Raw genomic sequence first — 15,299 nt, forward strand, 5'->3', positions numbered from 1 at the left:
GCCGCCGCCGCCGCTGCCGCTGCTGCTCGGGCTGCTGCTGGCGGCCGCGGGGCCCGGCGCGGCGCGGGCCAGGGAGACGGCGTTCGTGGAGGTGGTGCTGTTCGAGTCGAGCCCAAGCGGCGACTACACCACCTACACCACCGGCCTCACGGGCCGCTTCTCGCGGGCCGGGGCCACGCTCAGCGCCGAGGGCGAGATCGTGCAGGTAGCTGCCCGCCGCCCGGGCCCCGCGCCGCCGCCGCCACAAGATGGCTCCGGGGGCTGCGCCCGCCGACCCCGCCGCGGGCTGCCTGACTGGCGGGCGGGCGGGAGGGGTGGCCGAGAGGCCGGCGGCATCCCTTCCTTGCGGGCGGGCAGGCGGGCGGGACGCGGCCTCCGGGGCGCAGCCGCGGGGGTCGAGCGCACGTGGGGGCTAGAGCTCCTGTGAGCCCCGGGGCGGGAGGGGCATCCTGGGCCCGGCACCCACGCTGGGGCGGCCCCCTTGGCCGGTTGGGTATTTAGGTCTGCCTCAGGTGGAAGTCCCGGGAACTACCTGTTGAATGTCAACTTTGGAAAGACAAGTGATGAGGGATGGGGTGGCTCGTTTCAGGTTGCAGGCTTTGCTTTCCATCCATGCATGTTCTTTTTGGGTGCGGCTAGGTTTGTCTGAAGGGCTGCAGAACATTGGATTCTTCCCCAGAACCTGCCGCCCGCCTCACCTGGGCGCCGCTGACCCTTCTGCGGGGCTCTGGACAAGCAGCAGCAGGCAGGGGAGGAGGCGGAGCTGGTCGAGGAGTGGGAATGGGGGTTCCCTGGAGTGGCAACGGAAGGCAGCCCTCTCTGCATGCCTCACATTACAGAGGGTAGGAGGGATACTGCCTGCCCGTCCCTCAGCCAAAGACTAATGCGAAGGGCCTGCAAATGGGGAGATGGGGTCTCTCACTGACAGGGCCTCCACCTTGGACCAAGTGAAAGAGATATGCATTCCGAAGGAAGCTGGCTAGGGAGAGCTTTAAGCTGTGACTACTCTTTGGAGGAGGGACTCTCAACTGAAGCTTCTGCGGACGGTTAGCTGGGTGGATGTCTTCCCGCTTCCTTGGCCATGGTTTTATCAACTTGTTACTAGACGGCCAGCGCACTTATGGCAGTTAATATGCGCGCCTCGGATGGGGGCGATTTGTAAAGGTTGGCTTGTCTTTGAACCTTTGAGGTGATAGGATGTCTGCAGGGCCTAAGCTTTGTGGGCCTTCTGTGCTTTACTCTTGGATGAGTTATGAATGAAAAGAAGGGGACTGCATGGAATGATTGCATAGCAGCCCACAGCGTAGACAGCCTGTTCGGTGGTGTCCTTTTCCCTCCTTGGGTGCAGACTCAAAGCCCTGCCTTCGTAGGACAGGGAGAGCTGTGCAGCTTGACTCCGTAGAGATGTGCCTTTACAAAGCTGGAGGAGGCACCCAGGCCCAAGCGATTAATCAGCAGCATTGCCTTACTGGGCTCTTATCCCCATCTGAAAACTTCTGTGACTCCTTCATTGAGCCCTTTGACTATCTATGTTAATGCTTTTGGACTTAAAAAAATGTTGTAATTATGATCTTCATAAGTTTTAGAGATGATGCTTTGCTGAAGATTCCTAAACATTTAGGTCTTGCTCCTTGCAACTTCTTGTCTTTCTTTGAGGCTTTCATTGTGCCCTGATGGTTTTCGAAATGTTTGATTTACAACCTTATAAAAAAAAAAAGACGCTTTAGCATGGCACTTGACTTTTTGAAGGAGACTTTTGAAGTTTGCAGTTTCTATCTGCAGTGTTTTAAAGTGTCACTCTTTCTCAACAGTAGTTTGGTGAGCGAGCTATCCATTATGAGGAGTGTTATGCTTTGGAGATAATCTTGGGTTCACCATTTAATACAAAATTAGCAGTTTAAACACCATTTGTAACTATTTTATCCTTGTGAGTAGAGAGATAATATGTGAATTTGGCAGAAGGAATCTATTCTCTTCTGAAACTTTTTGAAGTGCTTATCTAACTCTTTTGTAGCCCATTAGCCTAGCCAAAAAAAAAAAAAAAAAAAAAAAAAAGTCAATAGTTGCTAAGTAAAGAAAAGTGACTTAAATGGTATTTAATAAGTTTACCTGTTAAGCAATCACTAATAGGTGTCCTTAATTCCCTTATAGCTGCAGTAATGTTGGTGAGTTTATCTGAGCTGTCTGAATAGTCATTTCATGGTGCACCTCGTATCTTTAGTAACTTTATTGTGGTGGCTGACTTGTTGAACCTCCCTGTTTCTGCGGACAGAGTGCAGTGTGGCTTTCAGGGATGTGTGTGTACAAAGGCTAGTGTGCTTTTATGACTTCTGCAAATACTGTTTGATTGAAGGAACTGGTGTGGACCTTGTCTGGCAGCCCTGAAAAAGTTTTTTGTAAGGAAGGCTGATGTTTTAGGGCCGCTGAGAGGGAATATAATGTTTTCTTTTGGTGAGAAATGAGAAAGCAGAAGGAATAAATTGGTGTCCAGCTTTGGATTAATCATGTTTTCTAAGTAACCTGATATTTTCAAAACCTCCTTTTATTTACTCTTTAAAAATACCCCCTTTTGTTTACTATCTTGATAAACCTTTCTAGGCTTTAGAGATGATGCTGTGCTGAAGATTCCCAAACATTTTGTCCACAGTCTTCAAGAATAGTTTGAATCTTAACTCTTGCTCATTGATAGTGAAAGCCTATCTTTGAGGCTTTCACTGTGCCCTGGTGACACAATCTCATTGAACTTTTCAAAACTTCCTTTTATTTACTATCTTAAAAGAAAATAGTAGCCAGGCATGGTGGCTGATGCCTGTAGTCCTAGCATTTTGGGAGGCTGAGGCAGGAGGATTGCTTGAGCCTAGGAGTTCGAGACCAGCCTGGGCAACACAGTTAGACCTGGTCTCTACACACACACACACACACACACACAAAGCCCAGCGTGGTGGCATGGACCTGTAGTCCCAGCTACTTGGGAGGCTGAGGTGGGAGGATTGCTTGAGCCTGGGAGGCTGAGGTTGCAGTGAGCCATGATTACACCACTATACTCCAGCCTGGACAATGGAGCGAGACTGTCTCTCACAAACAAACAAACTAACAAAAAACAGTGTGATTTGCTGATTAGCGTTTTATCGTCTCAGAGCAGAGTTCATTTTCCTATAACTAAAGCTAAATAGTAGCATTATAGCATTGCTTTTATTATTTCCACTGGGGTTCTGTAGCAGTATTATTCATGGTTTAGGGGAGAAAAAACCTGTTTAGGAGTCTGTCACCTTTAAGAATTCTAAGATAAGAAATTGGTTTGTATTACTGATTTTTAACCCCCCTCCTTATTATATGCCAATGAAAAGTGTGTGTGTGTGTGTATATTTGTATAGTAGATACCATATCACAGTCTGGTTTGCCTAGATAATTCTAACTAGAGTACCTGTTCAGTCATTTCCATGAGTTAGGGTAGGGGAAGCCTAGTTAAGAATTGTGTCTGTTTGATTGTCAGTGTCAGAGAGAGAGAGAGAGAGAGAGAGAGAGAGTGCAAGAGGGAGGGAGGTAATAATTCAAACCTTAGGATTCATCATCAGGAATCTTGGTTCTTCTCCTTTGCATTTTAGCTTAAATAACTATCCCAAGGTCACCAGTGTAATCTGAATGAAGATTTTTTTTTTTTTGGCTCCATCTGTGAAAGTTGTGGCGCAAACAATTTGTGGGTATGAGATGCTATTAGTTACTTTTATTATCTTATTTATTTATGCAGTGTTAAAGCCCGTTTGCTTTTAAGAGTGTCAGGCATACAGTTTGAATGCTGGAGAAATTAATTACACTTCTCCTATAGTTCTGAAGTGTGGGACTTTAAAGGGTTCTTAGACATATTGATATATATTTCATCTTTGAACCAATTTGTTCTGTTAATGAGATCATTATCTGAAACTTTCAGACTTGGCTGTGCAACTCACATGGTTGGTGATGTTAAATAAAGGCCTGATTAAACACTGGCTGGTGGTATGTGGATTGGTTAAACAAAGAAAATTTGCATTGCTAGAGATGAAAGATTGTTTTCAAGTGGAAATGCTTTTTTTTTTTTTTTTTTTGCTTGAAGTCAAATATTTAGAAAAGCTTGAGAAATTCATTTGTAGAAGGAATCTGAATGATAGATTCTGTGTAACTTTAAATTCAGCCTTTCTGGATCCTAGGTTAAATGTTGAATGGACTTGAAAACAGAGAAAAGCTGAGGACATTTAAGAACTAAATCAGTTCCTTTAGCTATTAGGGGTGGGGAGAGAGCTGGGTGGTGGGTTAAAAGGGCTGATCAAGGTCCTTTAATATCCCATGTTGAGTAAAGGTATCACAGAGTAATTTTAGGAAACTAATTCCTCTGCTTTGTTTCCCTGTCAGTGTGCTTCTGCAGTTTAGCATTTGATCAAACACTTTCTTTTCATCTCCATTTTAAGTTAATTTAACAGACCTGCCTCTAAAAATTGACTTGGTCTAGTAGAACAATTGTGTGCTGACAGCTGACCTGGATTTACACAGAAAGAGATTGCCCACTGTCTTCTCAGATGGGCCTTCAAAGGTTAAAACCAAGCATTTGATTCAGGGGGGAAAATTGGGGCTGTATTTTTTGTCGTTATAAATTCTTAGAGCCTCTTGCTGGCCGGGCATGGTGACTCACGCCTGTAATCCTAGCACTTTGGGAGGCCGAGGCGGGCGGATCACAAGGTCAGGAGATGGAGACCATCCTGGCTAACACAGTGAAACCCCATCTCTACTAAAAATACAAAAAAAAAAATTACCTGGGTGTGGTGGCGGGCGCCTGTAGTCCCAGCTACTGGGGAGGCTGAGGCAGGAGAATGGCATGAACCCGGGAGGCGGAGCTTGCAGTGAGCGGAGATTGTGCTACTGCACTCCAGCCTGGACGACAGAGTGAGACTGTCTCAAAAAAAGAAAAAATTCTTAGAGCCTCTTATTTTTTGTTTTGTTCCCTGAGATCTCATGGGAGTTACTAGTACAATAATGAATAGGAATGAAGATGGGAGTTCAGTGTAGAGCTGTAGACTGAAGGGAAGGCAGTGATGGTTTCCTCTTATTTATACAGAGCACTGCCAAAAGCATGTCATGTTTTGGTTCATCTCATCCTGACACTAACGTGCAATTAGCCACTATTGTTAACCCATTTTACAGAGGAGAAAAACCAAGGCTGAGAGAAGCAAATTGACTTCTGTAACTTCACATGGCTAGCAGATGACAAACCTGGATTGAAACCCAGGTCTGCCTGGCCTGCTTGTTCTTGTTTTTGCCAAATGAATAGAATTTGACTGGTTAGGATTTTGACATAAATTCAAGTCTAATTTTTAACAACATATAATATAGCGGTTCTTAACCTGAGGGTCACAGACTTTCAGAGATAGTCCATGAACTCCTGCAAGTGTATGCATATTCTTGTCTATGGGCAGTTACAACTTTGCCTCTTCCAGGGTTCTATGATGTGCCCCCTCCACCCCCATGAGGAAAAAGGAAAGCTCTAATCTAGTGGAGCATCGAATAGTCCATTACCAAGAGTTTGAGCGGGGTTCAGGCTGACAAGAGTTGTAGGGAAGAAGTCTAGAGGTCTGGGTACCTCCATTGAACATACTTATTTCGTAGACATCTATCACAGCCCTATTCTGTACCAGACACTGTATTGCTGTTATCTTCTGGAGTTCAGTCTCTCATGGAGACAGACACATGCATGGATAAATGGTATTTCTTCCCAAACGGGTTTCTCCACCGAACTGAGTGCTTAGGCCCTAAGGCATCCATTGTCTATAATGAATTAACTTCCCTCCTGTGCATTGTGCATCATCCTTGGGAGAAGTGAAAATATAGTCACCCAAAGACTTTTCTGCATTTACATGGCAAAGTGCAAGAATGCGACACTCTGAATGCAGGATGTGGGAAAGCAGAGTATAGTTCCTTTTCGTAGTTCATTGAAAAATGAAACAGAGTACCTGTCGCTGTTGAAATGCCTAAAGAGCAGCTTCTCACACCTTCCCTTGTGGACCTGGACCCCATGGGGTCTGTTTTTGCTCATTTCTGGATCTACCCACTGGGTTCCCACTGCCTGCTGTGTATGAGGCACTCAGTATTTATTGAATGAATGATGGAGAGTGGACATCAGGCAGGCCGTGGGTTTTATGGATTATTTATGCTTTAATTGATGAAAACAACTTGCTTTGGCTTGGCTAATAAATTCTGGGATTATCCTTCCTTTTTGGTTGTTATTTCCAGAAACTTGCTTGGATGGAAAGGATGGCGCTCTCTCTGGTTCCCATAGACCCACTGGTATTATCATACCGGGTTGTATGAAAGTGATCTGGCCGGTTGCGGTGGCTCACGCCTGTAATCCCAGCACTTTGGGAGGCCGAGGTGGGCAGATCACAAGGTCAGGGGATTGAGACCATCCTGGCTAATGCAGTGAAACCCTGTCTCTACTAAAAATATAAAAAATTAGCTGGGCGTGGTGGCAGGGGACTGTAGTCCCAGCTACTGGGGAGACTGAAGCAGGAGAATGGCATGAACACAGGAGGTGGAGGTTGCAGTGAGCCGAGATCGTGCCATTGCACTCCAACCTGGGTGACAGAGCGAGACTCTGTCTTAAAAAAACAAAACAACAACAAAAAAACTGTGTGGGGTGTTTATATTCCAAGGCAGGGTACCTGGCATAAGAAAAGTCTGAAGGTGTTCTTTTCCTGATGAAACTGAGTATTGACAAAGCCTTAAAGTGGATAGGTTATGGAAGGAAAGAATCTTGAATTTTCAGTGTCCCTGGGAGTAACAATAAGGGATTGGCATTCAGTACCATCATTAACCTAATCATAATTAACCTATATGCCATGTTAAAAACTTCGCTGCTTGCTTTCTTTCTCTCTCTCTCTGTCTTTTTTTCTTTTTTGACAGGGTCTCATCGCATTGGCCAGGCTGGAGCACAGTGGTAAGACCATAGTTCGCTGTACTCTCGGACTCCTGGGCTCAGGCAGTCCTCAGGCCTCAGCTTCCCCAGTAGCTAGGATTACAGGTGTATGCTACCATACCCAGCTAATTTTTTATTTTTTGTAGGTATAGGGTCTCGTTATATTGCCTAGGCTGGTCTTGCACTCCTGGCCTCCAGTGATCCTCCTGCCTTGGCCTCCCAGTGCTCTGGGATTACAGGTGAAAGCCACTATATCTGGTCAAAACTTTGCTTCTTGATGGTATTTTCCCAAGTCTGGAGAATTTGCATTTCTAATTTGTGACAAAAATGACATTTAAGTAAATCTTCATAATCAAAAGAACCAGATTCAGTCCTTTAATATGTTAGAAAGGAGACTGAAATCCAGAGAAATGCTTTGCTGAAGGCCACATGATAAGGTAGAGATGACCCAGGATTAATATTTGGGTCCACTGACTCCCAGGCTTGGGAGCCCTTCTGTTACCCCCGGCTGTACCCTGGCTGAGTGTGGCAGGGAACAACAGATGCAGGGCATGCTTTATGATCAGATGTATAATTGAGGAAAGCCAGGCATTCTTAAATTGTATATTGGGTTTAAGTGGTTGCTCTTCTTCTCTAATTAATTTAGATTTCGAGTCTCTCAGTCTTCCTCCTCACCAGAACACAGTGCTTTGCTCACATTTAACAGACAAAGTAGATGGCATGTGCCAGGTTTTCAGATGAGGAAGCCAAGCGCAGAGAGGTAAAGTCACTTGTCAAAGTCACTGAGCAAGTCGTTAGAGCAGCTGAGATTCAAATCCTGGTCTGTCTGATTCTAAGCCATTTCTGTTTTCACAAGACTGCTTCACTTCACACTTTCTTATGATGAGGTTACGGGAACTGATGGGGAATTTAGAGTTGAGTTTAAACCCAAAATGATTGACCAAGAACTAAGTCTGTAACTTGAACTGAGAAGATCCCCTATCCTCACAAAGATGTATTTCCTTCCTTTCTTTTCCTCTTCTTTTTTTTTTTTTTAAATCACAAAAGTCTCATTCTAACTTTTTTCCATAAAGAGCCCATCTGCCAAGTTCAGGAAGAAGGACCAGTGACTTGACGTATACAACTGTCACTCGATGGCACTTCTGTTTTCAGCTATCAGGCAAGCTGGAATGGCTGTAGTTTTTGGCATTTAAAGGGATTTCTGGTGTGAGACACACCTCCTTCCTGTGGCTGACTTTTATAGCAATTTGGGAGTCTGCAGGTCTTTCTCCAAAGAGGTTGTCCCCTGTTTGTGACCTTTCTTACTTTGCACAGGCTCATGTAATCCTCCTGGTTGTTAAAACTTACTGTGAGTGCTACATTCCTCAGTTAGCAAACATTCAGTGATGCCCCCCTGTCCATCAGATCCTTTGTGGGGCAAGGCAGTGAACACATGAGTAGGACTTGGTGCCTGCCTGCAGGCAGCTGAGTGTAGGTGGCCAGACAGCACACGAACGGTTGCCTTACAGTACAGTGGGGCACGTCCTATCTGGTAGGAAACAGCCTATAGGATACTGAAGAACACCTGGGGGAGGGAATCTAGCCCTGGTGCTAAGTTTAGACCTGAGCAGCCCATTGTCTGTCACTGTATGAGCATTCTGGCCTTTTCCAACTCATTTTTACCTACCTTTGAGGTTAAAGCTGATAACCTCTTTGAAGAGAGGTGCCTTTATACCTTTCTAACAGAATAGGAAGGAGGTAAAGAGTAGAGGTTCTTTGTTCTATTTGTAGCTTGAATGAGATGTTTTAAAATCTGACATTCAGTGGCTCTGTTTACTCTTGATAGTGTCAAAAGAATAAGGTCAGCTGGCCCGTTGTGGTTCAAAGGAGAGCGTTTTATTTTTATTGCCCTTAAGATGTGTTGTAAGATTTGATATTAATTTCCTCCTCTCCCCAGCAGTCAGTGTAATATAGTTGTTTAGAAAGTCAGTATAGAGTTTGATTCTGTGAAAACAAAGTTTGATCCTAGAATTTTGATGGGAAAACATATGTTAGAATGGGGTCTTCTGGCCTCCTGGTGTAGGAGTGCCTGCATTTAAAAAATAAAAGAGTGGGGTAGTACTCAATTAGGTGTGTGTAAGGTCCCATCCAGCACTGTAAGAATTTGATTACAACTTGATTTTCTACTTGAGTTAATTTTAGTATGCTGTCTTGTCAGCATTTATTGAATGTTTACCGTAGATACTGTATAGAGAAGAAACACAGATTTTATGCACCCGTGATATAATTTGTGCTTTTCAGATGTTATTTCTCTGATTTATTCGAGAGTTTGAGGCTGTGTGAGCCACCGTGCCAGCCTTGATTATTTTCTTAATTTCTTTCTTTTTTTGAGACAAGGTCTGGCTCTATCGCCCAGGCTGGAGCGCAGTGGCGTGATCTTGGCTCACTGTAACCTCTGCCTCCCGGGTGCAAGTCATCCTCCCACCTCAGTCTCCTGGGTAGCTGGGAATACAGGTGCACATCACCACACCCAACTAATGTTTGTATTTTTTGTATAGATGGGGTTTCTCCATGTTGCCCAGGCTGGTCTTGAACTTGTGAGCTCAAGCAATTCACTCGCCTTGACTTCCCAAAGTGCTGGGATTATAGGCGTGAGCCACCATGCCTGTCCTGCTTTGGTTATTTTCATAGGATTTCTAGAATTAGGTTCACTGAATTAAGTGGTATAAACAATTTTCAGGCTTTTGCTATATATTTTTAGATTGCTCTACAGGAGTGGTCTAGTTTATACTCCCCTATCAGGTCACCATGTATGTTTCTACACGATAGCCCTACTCATAACAGATAGTATGTTTTGCCCTGTTGCCCAGGCTGGAGTGCAATGGTGCAATCTTTCTTGGCTCACTGCAGCTTGAAATCTCAGGCTCAAGTGATCCTTCTGCCTCAGCCTCCCAAGTAACTGAGACTACAGGCATGCACCACCATGCCTGGCTAATTTTTTTTTTTTTTTGTAGAGATGGGGTTTTGCCATGTTGCCCAGGTTCGTCTCAAACTCTTGGGCTCAAGTGAACCACCCACCTTGGCCTCCCAAAGTGCTGAGACTACAGGTGTGAGCCACTATGACCCACTGTATGTTTCTTAAAAAAATAAAATGTCATAAAAGTGAAAGTCTATATATTCCCTATCATTTAGTAAATAGTAAAATATTGACTTTTTTTTTTGTCTGCCATGAGGATCTGAATTATGACTAATGTCTGCACAGAAGGGAAGGTACCTGGCATGGCATCTGGGTGCCTCCCTTGTAGGTGTATCAGAGCATGATTCAGGAGCAGCAGGTTGCCCTTGTGTTCTGGGCAGGAACACAGCGTCTGTCCAGGCAGATGGCCATGCTCGGAGGCCTCACGGTGGGGACCACTGTGCTGTCGTCACACCCTGTGGCAGCAGATTGTTGCCCAGGAGGGTGCTGCTTCAGTTGCTGGTTTCTGCCCTTCCTCTTTCCCGTTGAGCAGGCTTTCTGCTTCTGAACCGGCTGGATTCAGAAAGGCTGAATGAATCTGTCCTCGAATTCAGAGTGACACTGTCAGTTGGTGGTGGGCAGAAATGCAAGTTGAGCCCAAGCACCAGACTCTTGGGGGTGCATCTAAGCAGCAAGCATATAGGCTGAAAACAGCTTCCAGGTGTTTTGTTCAATCTCTGTTAAAAATGTAGAAAGTGTACATAAAAATGGGCTCTTCTCAAAAAAAATTAAGAGATCTGGCATCAATGGGTCCATAGTCCCATGAGGCTATAGCCTGCCATAGTGGAGTGGCAGCTGCCCCCTTCAGCAGGGGCACAGGCACAAGTCCCTATTGCATTGCCCAGCTTACTTCCCTCACTGACAGTTCCATTTACAGATGCCTGGCCCTGTAGGCGTTGGGGTTGGCCATCCATTCTGTCTATGGAAGTTCCAAAGTTGAAAGCTTTTAACTTGTGCTTGGCGAGTCTCTTTTCTCTCCTTCCCCAACCAACCTGAGTGTGCGACGTCCATCAGTGGACCCCATGAGTCTCAAGTTACGCTACTGAATAAGGCCCAGCTACCCTTGATGTGACCAGAGGGCATTTTTTGCTTTGGTGTAGGTGTGGAAGGCTGAAGTCTGGAGCCATTGGCCTGTGCCTTCATAAAGATCTTTGCTCTTTCTCTCTTTTTGGCTCTATGGTTTCTCTTAATTCTGAGACTTAACTGTTTGCGCTGAAGGGCACCTTGAAAATGCTGTGACTCAGCTCTCCTTTTGCAGTGAGGGAACTGTGGGCAAGGGCTTCTAGCCTTTGGTCTTAAGAGCTGGGATTAGAACTCAGAACATGGGGTTCTTTCTAGAACAGCATTCTGCTGCGATGGTTGAATTCCAGAAAATCTTCCATGTGCCTGTAGCTTTAGGATTCCTGGTGTACTTTCACTTACAGTATCTTGGTTCATCCTCTCATTTGGGAGCACCTTTTCTGGATTCTGCCTCAGAAGGCTGTCTGCCGTTATGGTGGTCTGAGACGGAGTCTTGCTCTGTCAGCCAGGCTGGAGTGCAGTGGTGCGATCTCGGCTCACTGCAACCTCCCCATCCTGGGTTCAAGTGATTCTCCTGCCTTAGCCTCCCGAGTAGCTGGGATTACAGGCGCCCACCATCACTCCCGGCTAATTTTTATTTTTATTTTTTTGAGACGGAGTCTCGCTTTGTCTCCCAGGTTGGAGTGCAGTGGCACGATCTCGGCTCACTGCAACCTCCGCCTCATGGGTTCAAGCAATTCTCCTGCCTCAGCCTCCTGAGTAGCTGGGACTACAGGTGCATGCCACCACGCCTGTCTAATTTGTGTATTTTTAGTAGAGATAGGGTTTCACCATGTTGGCCAGGATGGTCTCGATTTCTTGACCTCGTGATCCGCCCACCTTGACCTCCCAAGGTGCTGGGATTACAGGTGTGAGCCACCACGCCCGGCCCCTATATTTTTAGTAGAGACAGGGTTTCGCCATGTTGGCCAGGCTGGTCTCAAACTCCTGACCTGAAGTGATCTGTCTGCCTCAGCCTCCCAAAGTGTTGGGATTACAGGCGTGAGCCACTGTGCCCAGCCTGAGAATGCTTTTCTTTGTACCTAATTTGTATACTTTTCCTTAAATGCATTTGACATTGTGTGTTTAGCACCTTTATGGGATTTCTGGAATATCGCTGGGTGCCTGGAGACTTGGCATCTTTTCAGAAAGTGCCTCAGTCTTGGAGTAGGTGGTGAGCAGACAGCTAATGGCATGTAAAGAATGTTGCAAGCTTGACTTGCAAAGCTATTTCAAAATTTAAATAAAGGTAGCTTGTGGCTGAGTTGAAGGGAAATGGTGGTATCTTCAAGACATTGCTTGGCTTGCTGTGCCCCTTGCTGACTTCCTTTTTCAGGCCTGATGCTGCCCAAGCTGTTTCCCTGTCTCTCATTTTCTATCTTTTGGTTTTTCTTTTTCTTTATTTATTTTTAAAAGAGACCAGGTCTCACTATGTTGCCCAGACTGGACTTGAACTCTTGGGCTCAAGTGATCCTTCCGTCTCAGCCTCCCGAGTAGCTGGGACTATGCAGGCATGTGCCACTGCAGTCGGCTCTCACATTCTCTTTCTTCCCATCAGTTCTTCCCTTCCCTTCAGATTCATCCTTCTAAAGTAATCTTTGGTCACATCAGTCTCTTGATCAAAATCTTTCGTGGTGTCCTGTTGATTACTACTGAGCTGAGTGAAGAGGTGACCTAGCTGCCCCAGTCTCTCATTGTTGCCTCTGGGATGTGGACCTGTGTGTTGCTATCCTTTTTCCTGAATGGGTCCTGGGCTTTCCTCTCTCTGTGCTTTTCTTTCTTTTTTGAGGGTGTAGGGGAGACAGAATCTCACTCTGTCACCCAGGCTGGAGTACAGTGGCACAATCTTGGTTCACTGCAAACTTCGCCTCCCGGGCTTAAGCAATCCTCCTGCCTCAGCCTCCTCAGTAGCTGGGACCACAGAAACGCACCACCGTGCCCTGCTAATCTTTGTATTTTTAGTAGAGACAGGGTTTCACCACATTTCCCAGGCTGGTCTTGAACTCCTGAGCTCAAGTGATCCACCTGCCTCAGCTCCCAAAGTGCTGGGATTACCAGCGTGAGCCACCGCACTTGGCCTATGCCTTTCCTTTTGGATTGCCTGCTTCAATACATGTCTTCACCTCCACATTTTTGACTCCCATCTTTGCTTTCCACTGTCTTTTTCCTGTCCCAACTCCTCCCATCTGCAGCCAAACTTTCAATCCTTCCCATGAAGCTTTTTCCTGGGTTCCACCAGTGTGTTCCTTTGAACCAGAGCACTCCATCTCCCTATTGCCTTGGATGTAAAACATGTAAATTATTTACCGAACCGGAATTCTCCTAGATCACACTACTTTGGGATAGCATAGTGAGAGGAATGTGAAAGGGGTGTTAATATGGCCTGCAGAAAAAAAGACTTGGCTTTTTTCTCTTTTTTTAGATGGGGTCTCACTCTGTCACCCAGGTTGGAGTGCAGTGGCACAATCTCAGCTCACTGCAACCTCCGCCTCCTAGTCTCAAAGGATCCTCCCACCTCAACCTCCTGAGGCTGGGAACATAGGCACACACCACCACGCCTGGCTAATTTTTTGTATTTTTGGTAGAGAGGGGGTTTTGCTATGTTGCCCAGGCTGCGCTTGAACTCCTAATCTCAGGTGATCCACCCACCTCGGCCTCCCAAAGTGCTGGGATTACAGGCGTGAGCCGTTGTGCCTAGCCAAGACTTGTTTTTTTGAGGGAGAATTTTCTATGATTGTTGCAACTATTTGCAAGCAGCTTTCATACATGGTATGTCCCGATTATTCCAAATAGTTGGGATAGTCCAGACTCTCAAAATAATTTTACCTTGCCTGTGCTTCCTGGAGGTCTAGAGAAAGGAGATAGTATGAGGAGGTGACACCTTCTGGCTCCTTCCAGCCTGGCTTGTGCTTGCCCTGGGAACATTGTTCAGAACATGCTAGAGAAGAGAATATCACAGCCTGACTGTAGACTTCTGGGGATATGTTTTATTTAAATATGTAAAATATAATAGTTTGGTGTCACTGAAAACACTGGGACTTTTGGAGGAATAGTAGAAGTTCTATGTAGCTTCAGAGTGACCCATCAGAAACAACTGTATATGAGTCTTTACTTATATTTATACCATATTGCTTCCCCCCACATTTTTTTCCCTTTGGAAGCTCTGGCATGGGCCTTGATCCTGTGTTTAAGTGCTGCGTGGGAAGTAGAATTTAAACTGTAGTAGTATTTCTAAAGAGTCTAACAGGCTACATGTGAGAGAATTTTAGATTTCAATTTAGCAAACATTTGATTTTCTAGTCTTTATGGGGTTGACTGTAAGCATTTGGGAAATTATTGAATTATTGCTTAGTTCTGTGTAAGTTGGCATGTTGAGGGTTTTTTTTTTTTTTTTTTTGGTTACTGTTGCTGTTTTTGTGGGACAGTGGTGATTATATGGGCATCGGGACCTTCAGAAATATTCCAGAATCTATGATATGTTGTATTCCACTTGTGCCAAAGGGGTTTCAGGCTGCCTTTTCATGGCATGTTCACTCCAGAAAAGCTCTAATGCCCATCAATAAATGTCACCCTCATCCTAGGAATTAAATGAAGAGATAATATGTAGTTTTGAAGTTTTGGTGTTATTAGGTTTAAATCTCTAGGACACATATAAACGCACTTGTGGTATTAAATGTGCCGGGTGGGTGATTTCAAGTTCCAGTGGCAGTGGTAATTTTTGCATTTCCTGACTCTTGTGTTTAAATTTGCAGTCTCAACATTGCATCACCATAAGTTTTCACATTTAATGAATATTTATGTTGAGCTGAGTTCTATACGAATGTGGTGGTTTCTGACTTGATTATAGCTTGCTGTGTACTGTGGCCAGGAGTGCACTACAGATAACAGAGTTGGCACACGTCTCAGCATGCCAAGCCCTGGCGGATGTGGTTAGGGACCACGGTGACTGGGGCATTGGTTGCCATACCAACCTTGTTTTTGGAAGGGGAAAGCTCTGAAACAGCAATGGGATGGGGGCAGAATAGTTTTGAATATTCCAAGTAACATTATTCCCTATATGTTCCCTGCAAGAAGATGCTGTAGAAAACTATAATTCTTACTATGTGCTCAGATAGCATGAGTTAATTTTCTTTCTTTTCTTCTTTCTGTCTTTTTTTTTTTTTCTTAGACAGAGTCTCATTCTGTCACCCAGGCTAAAGTGCAGTGGTATGATCTTGGCTCACTTTAGCCTCGACCTCCTAGGCTCAAACGATCCTCCCACCTCAGCCTCCCAAGTAGCTGGGACCACAGGCTTGCACCACCATG

At 45.3% G+C, this 15,299-nt stretch overlaps 1 protein-coding gene across 1 annotated transcript in view; it reads left to right on the plus strand.

The window, feature by feature from the left end:
• The first annotated feature begins 6 nt into the window (after nt 1-6).
• Nucleotides 7-15,299, plus strand: part of ZNRF3 (zinc and ring finger 3) — a 172,357-nt gene continuing 157,064 nt past the window's right edge. Inside the window, exon 1 of the mRNA XM_023190709.3 lies at nt 7-205. The gene's annotated coding sequence lies outside the window, so the exon portion shown is untranslated. The remainder of the gene's footprint in view (nt 206-15,299) is intronic.

This window comes from Piliocolobus tephrosceles, chromosome 19 (genome assembly GCF_002776525.5).
Source record: "Piliocolobus tephrosceles isolate RC106 chromosome 19, ASM277652v3, whole genome shotgun sequence".
NCBI lineage: Eukaryota > Metazoa > Chordata > Mammalia > Primates > Cercopithecidae > Piliocolobus > Piliocolobus tephrosceles.